The sequence below is a fragment of the Lissotriton vulgaris genome, chromosome 5, assembly GCF_964263255.1.
Source record: "Lissotriton vulgaris chromosome 5, aLisVul1.2, whole genome shotgun sequence".
Lineage (NCBI taxonomy): Eukaryota > Metazoa > Chordata > Amphibia > Caudata > Salamandridae > Lissotriton > Lissotriton vulgaris.
The window spans coordinates 1,366,697,260-1,366,704,529 of NC_141693.1; positions in this window are offsets into that span (position 1 = coordinate 1,366,697,260).

Here is a 7,270-nt window from a genome sequence, read left to right on the forward strand (position 1 = left end):
AGACAAGGGTCTCCTCAAGCAGTGTACATCCTCAGCAAGATTCCAAACCTCCGTCGAGACAACTCCTTCAGGCATCCGAGTCGCCGATGAGCCCCCGTGACTGGTGCCAATTTGTGGGGTGAGCCTTTCAGATGTTAACCGGTGCAGGGGTTCACCCTTCTTTGCACACTAGTCCTTTAGACTGACAAAATAGAGATTGTCACAGAAGCTGTAATATTAAGGAAATAGTTTATTGAACCTCATGAGTGGAACTACATCGATACATAACCCTCAGCCAATGTATGAGGCAGCACATGGAGTACAGAAACCATGGTGCTTATATACTGTGATAGATGCAGTGTAAGCATGGAAGTTCAAAAAGAGGCAGTACAAGTGTACACACACAAAGCTTTTCACATATAAGGATACATGAGAATCACTTAGTCACCAGAGTGGGAGGAGCTACATAATTGCTGACAACAGTTAAAATAGCCTGACAGTTAAGTCTGTAACAGGTGCACTCTAGCAGCTACAGGCCTTTCTGAGCATGCACAGTGCTCAAGCTCAGTGCTGAAGGAGTTAACTACAGATTATGACTGATGGCTTCAGCTCATGCTAACAGCGATCTTTGCTAGATTCCACAGAGGTACCATAACTTTTACGGTTGTTTTTAACTGACTAAAATAACAATCCATCAGACAGTTTTGAAGTCAACCACAGAGTTCCAGAGCATAGAAAATATTCCTGTGGAAGGAACTGTATGTGTCCTTCATTTCGAGAAAATCTTGTCTCAGTAGCCCCCGAAGGGAACCTTCTGTGGAATGAAGCCATGAACCATGAACGCGAATTCCGTAAATCCTTGAAGACTTTCCTATTCTGCCAATAAATTCCGGTATTCAGAGTCTGTCTCTCATTCCTTTCAGCGCCGGGACACCCCGTTGGGGTAGCTGCACGCTTTACAAATGACACAATAATAATAATAATAAAGCCAATGATGCCCCCATCATATCTCTGTAGCCAGGGCCATGGCAAAGGAACTTGGCAATCCTCTCTTCTCTTCCAATCTACAAAGTTCCATGTTAGAACACCACCAGCCCAATTTAAGGCTGTAACATTATCCAAAACACCACTACTTTACTTTTTTGCACATTGATTTTTAGGAACGAGTAGAGACGTAAGCATACAATGCATCCATTTCAGGCATGTATGAAAACCCCTTGGCTTTAAATCAAATAAGATGATGTATTTGTCCTACATTAAGGTACGAAGGGGAAGTGACCATAACTTCAATGGAAAAACGGATATAGCAATAATTCTGATAAGTCCTGCGAAAAAGAAGTGGAGCTAATAAACAACCCAGCTTTAACATATTTTATAGCTCTCTCCTTTCAGACAAACCTCTGTAGACACCCATAGAAACCCAGCTTCAGGTAGAAACATGGAGTGCAATGATCAGATTAGGAGTCCCTGGGGTATCTCCAGTGCTACTAGCCTTCTCCACATGTCTCTTGAATGCTGTGTTGTTTTCTGGACTACCACATGTTACCCAGTACCAAAGTTGCTCAAGAATGCTTGTGACAAAGATCCTCTCCACCAAATCTAAAAGCTATTTGGCAATAAATATTAAGTGGGGTGGTATTTCTAGGGCCCTATTTACACAGGGGGAGACTTAGAATATGAGTACAGTATTTGGGAATAAATCTTGTTTTATAGCATTGCAGCCTTGCCAAGTGCCACGCATCCCACATTAGAATAATGCATTTGATGTAGTTTTCCTGCATTACCGCAATGCCTGAGATTGTCAGAAAGGTGTCCTGAAGTCCGATTAAACTGTGTAGTTCCAGTTCTTCGCTTTGCTGGGACAAACGCATAAAAGCTGAGCTCATTTTTCAAAGGCCACAGGCAACCAAAAATGCACCAGAGCAAAGAGACAAGTTAAATATGGTGCATCCCTGCCCTTTCCCTTTCATGCAGCACAGCACAGCAAGGTATCTGGCCACGTTGTGTTGCGAGTAATACTGATAAATCTGCCCTTGACTTTTATAAATGAATACTAATCACTAAATACTAATCCACTACTAATGTATCCTCCAAATCCAGGGGAGTCCATTCTGACATAAAATATATGTATACAATACATTTTGCAACTCTCTCATAGGAATTGATGGAAAACAGTTTCAATCAGGTAGACATTTGCCTCATTATTGCACCTACTAGGAATCAAATGTAAACGTTTCTTTGACTACTTTCCTATTTTTATTGCACCATCACACATTACAGTTTTTGGTTATGATGAGCTAACAGAAGCAGTAGATTATTTGAAAGGTCTTTTCGCAGCAGAGACCAATGACACAGGTTTTTCTCAAGAAAGCAAATTTTTCATCAACGTATAAATGCCTAGTGTATGTCGCTACACTTAGGGTGCTATTCCAAGTCATGCAGTGATACTGCATAGGTATTTCTTCACCTTGAGGTAATGGTACTGCTGGTATCAGTATTTACAGATTGCAGGAATACCTTTTTTACGAGAATATCGCTGAGTAATGGGAATAGCAACCAGGATTCAGAGTTTCTACACTGGTTCTCACACATTTTTGCCATTTTCAAGCAGTTTGTCACAGGAGAATCCACCTGCTTTGAGCACGTGAAGAACATGTGAGTTATAGTACATCTGCCACAATTGTAATCCCGAATGAGGCTGGTCTTGAGAGCCATAGAGTTTTGGCTGCCAATTGTTAATTTGGTGAGTTTGTGGCATCTACATTAGAAGCTAAGCTGTGGTGCAATGAGCCAAAAACTCTAGGAGCAATCATTGAGTCACAACAATCCTTTGCTTATGATAGACATACATATTGCAGAAAGCGTAGCGCTATCTATTTAATAAGTCAAAGCACGAAATACGAAAGCAAGTCATGTTAATGATGTGCACTTGCCACCAATAAACAGCATACAGATGTTGTTCCAAGAGCCATAATGCTATTTGCCCTGAACTCAAGAACAATGTTTTATTTATAAAATAAGCAATTTCGTCAAGGTGTCGAAATGCTATAGGTAGTCTGGGCAACAATGTAACTAGGACACTGTTTAATGCACAGAATTGATTGTGATATGATCTCAGTTATTTAGAACTTTCTTCAGAAGATTCAGAGACATCAGTAGATGAAGACCGAGTAGAAAGTCCATATATCATATGATAGATGACACGCAGGTGATAGTCCCCATCGAGACGGATCCAGCGGAGACGACAGCTAAGTTTAAGGCCTGTATGTTGCAAATAGCCATCTGGATGAGCGAGAATTTCTTGCACTTAAACTCCAATAAAACAGAGATCCTCCTGTTCGGAAAGGCCACGGAGATATGGTCCTCGGACTGGTGGCCATCGGAACCTGGGGAGGCACCTAACCCGACGATACAGGCACCGAACCTGGGTATACTGATCGACAACAAGCTCCCGCTGGTGGAGCATGTGAAATCAGTATCAGGAACCTGCTTTGGTATCATGCGGATGTTGTGGAAAATCTTCCTATGGATTCCTGTGAAGGACAGAAAGACCTTGGTACAGGCTTTATTAGTTAGTAGACTAGATTATGGCAATGTGCTTCTAGTAGGGAGGACCTTGCAGCGAGACTACAAGTAGTGCAAAATACAGCGGCACGACTGGTCCTTAATAAACCAAGGTGTACCCCCTCCTGCCCTCTTTTGCAACAGCTGCACTGGTTGCTTGTGAGGAAGAGAGCAGTGTTTAAACTACTGGTGATGGTGTTCAGAGCATGTCAGGGGACAGGCACGCTATATTTAAGGAGGAAAATAATAGCCTATACCCCTGCTCGCTCACTAAGATCTAGCAACCGGAATCTGCTTCTCCCATGTAAAATCAGGAAAACCAAAATGGGAGGAAGCACATTTTCGCATCTAGACCCTCTTCACTGGAATCGGTTGCCAGAGGAGCTGCGCGCTTGCCCCAGTCTGGAACAATTCAAGAAGCTCTTAAAAACTTGGCTTTTCTAAAGTCGTAATCCCTGTCCTAGCTGCTTGCATTGTGCTGCCAAAAGCGCTGAGAGATCCCTGCTGGGATGATTCGTTGCGCGATATAAGTCCTAATAATAATAAATAATTATAGATGGTTTGCAAATTGACGTATTAGTGGACTTAGGTTCACTTTTCACATAGCGTTTGATGGGTTGTGTTATATTAAATGGTCAGATAATAATTTATCGAAATCATGGTGCAGATGGGGGTAAAACTATCGATACCGCTGGCTATTTTGGGACATGTATGAATTCAAGAATGGCACATAAAAGGCAATGTACTTCTATTTAAGAGGCAAATGTATTTGGCTATAGAACCCAAAGAAATTTAGCAATTATACTAGATCCGTGTACATTGCAAGACCAGAAGCATTTACTATAAAGAATGACAAACTGAAAACTTCAATGCTCAAATACAAAAATATGTTTACAGAACAGGTGGGTAAAGTTCAATGGTTTTCCCTTGAAATAGCATTGTCACATGCTGCAAGACCAGTAGTGGTAGGTAATGGGAGCGCTGCCGGGCGATGACGTGGGGAGAGGGAAAGGACAGGGAGGGTGTAGTAAACTATGGATTATGGCCGATTACAGGTAAGTAAAGATATAAATAAATAAAAGAATTTTGTTGTGCGCACTGCATCGCCAAATGCAATGCAGTGCACGCAACGAAATTTGTTTTAATTTATTTATGTTTACTTACCTGTAATCGCCGGAATCCATAATTTACTACCCCCCGCCCTGCCCCTCCCCCTCTCCACGTCACCGCCTGGCAGCACTCCCACGACCGACCCCTACTGTGCAAGACTCTACCAAAAATTAATGCTACTTCGAATGCGTTGAATACCGTGATCTGTGTTTATATGAACTGGAGATTGCCTTATCATGAGGACTAAGTCTTCCTTTCCTTTTCTTTTCTTCACTCTGGTCCACTGACGTCCACTTCCAGCTGATCCTATCTTTCTTTGTTTTTTCTCTTAGAGCCTTTGTTCCAGGGGACCGGAAGCTTTGGCAGAAACACACAACTGTAGGTAAGTATACTGGTTTCTCTGTTAATACTTTAGTTCTACTTCCTGAAGTTCTTTGTCTTGCTTTCCTCTTGTTTCATTCTTTCCTTTTCTTTGCTATTACTCTCACTTCTCTCCTCGGAAAGTAATTCTCTGTTTTCTCAGGAGAAGACAACAAAACCTCAAAACTTCTGTTGTTCACAGAGGCTTGGCATTCTCTTCCGTCATCTGATAAAGTATGCCTTTGTACTTTAAATCTCTCTAGAAGTCTGCCTCTCTCGCACCCAAAAATGTAAACAATTCCTACACTTTCTGGAAAAAATGAAAACACAGAGCAATAATGTTTCTTTTTCTCAATTTGTCTCACCTCCTTCTTTTCCTTTCCCTCCCCGTTCAATATTTACATCTTCCCTGACCCCTTCGCTCCAAGTTTCTGCTGCCGGATCAATGTTAGGGTCGAGCGCCTCTGGGCACGCTGACGCCGGGGAGGCATGGCGGCGCACGTTGGAGCCTCGTCCTGTCGTCACCCGATTCTTCTTCTGTGCGAGACATCTCTAATTTCTTCTAGTTGGACTCCTTGGCATTCACCCTACAGCTTCTGATTCTCGGCCTCTTCCATCTTGCCTCCTAATACCTTTGCGCCTCCTCATAAATATTACGGCTGGGAAGAATTGGCGTAAGGCCTCTACGTTGAATTTTGAAAAAAAAATGTGTGGAAAACGAGTGCACGTCCTGAGGGTCTGTGTGCCCGGGACAGGGATCCCTCATGCCCGGGCAGGCTCCCCGATCTGGCTTGCTGTGTTGAGAAACAGGGACTGGCCTGGGGCCTAGGTTTCGGTCAGGGCCAGGGGTGTGGGAGCCCCCGTCCTGCGGCCTGTCAAGTGTCGATCTGCCCGGAACAAGGGTCCCTGGTGCAGAGCCCCAGAAAGGGCAAGCGGGAACCCTACCTCTATGGCTCGGCTCGGGCGGGCAGATGGGAGTCCTTTCGGACTTGGCCATCTGGTCGCACCTTTCCCCTCGGCCATCTGGTCACACGCATTGCTGTCCAATGGGGCGACCAGATGGCCAGGATGCCCTGGAAGTCCCGATGGGTGCTCATTCGCCTCCCTGATCCCAGCCAGGGCTCCAGGAGGCCGGGCACGTCCAATCCTAGGGTGCCCTGAGTCTCACGGTGTGCATGGGTTCCCAGAAAGAAAGTTAGCTTTCCTCTGGATTACTAGGGGCAGGGTATGCCGGAACACCCCTCCCGGGCTTGCAGTTCTTTGCCGGGTGGGCTATGCCCGGACAACACTCCCCCTCTGTCCGGGGGCTCCCTCCTCCAGCCCACGGCGTGGCAAAGTACCTGGGACGGGCTCCATGGGTCCCGGGCAGTCAACCCCAGCCCTCAGGTCCCCGAGAGCCCAAGTGGTGCTCCCCATGCCCGAGACCCAGCCTGGGCCCCCAAGCCCCCCTGGACATGGAGCCCCCAAGCCCTGCGTGGGCAGGCGGGAGCACTACCATGAAGGCTCGGGCAGGCAGACAGGAGTCCTTTCGGTCCCAGCCATCTGGTCGCACCTTTCCCCTCGGTCATCTGGTCGAACGCAATGCTTTTCAATGGGGCGACCAGATGGCCAGCCTGCCCTGGAAGTCCCGATGAGGGCTCATTCGCCTCCAGGATCCCAGCCAGGGCTCCAGGAGGTCAGACGTGTTCATGCCCAGGGTCCCCTGAGTCTCGCGGTGCGCACGGGTTCCCAGAAAGAGTGGTGGCTTTCCTCCAGATTAGTAGAGGCAGGGTATGCCAGACCACCACCCCCGGGCTGGCGGTTCTTTGCTGGGTACCAGATGGTCTATGCCCGGACAACACCTCCCCTCCATCTGAGGGCTCCCTCCCCAGCCCACGGTGTGGCAAAGTGCCCAGGACGGGTTCCATGGGTCCTGGGCAGTCCTCCCCCGGACGTCCGGGCCCGAGAGCCCCGATGGTCATCCCCGTGCCTGAGATCCTGCTGGGGTTCCCAAGGCCCCCTGGAATCGGAGCCCTTGAGCCCTGCGGGGCAGGCAGGAGCACTACCGCGAAGGCTTGGGCAGGCTGACGGGAGTCCTTTCGGTCCCAGCCATCTGGTCGCACCTTTCCCCTCGGTCATCTGGTCACACGCAATGCTTTCCAATAGGACGACCAGATGGCCGGCCTGCCCTGGAAGTCCCGATGAGGGCTCATTCGCCTCCCGGATCCCAGACAGGGCTCCAGGAGTTCAGGCGCATTTGCGCCCAGGGTCCCCTGTA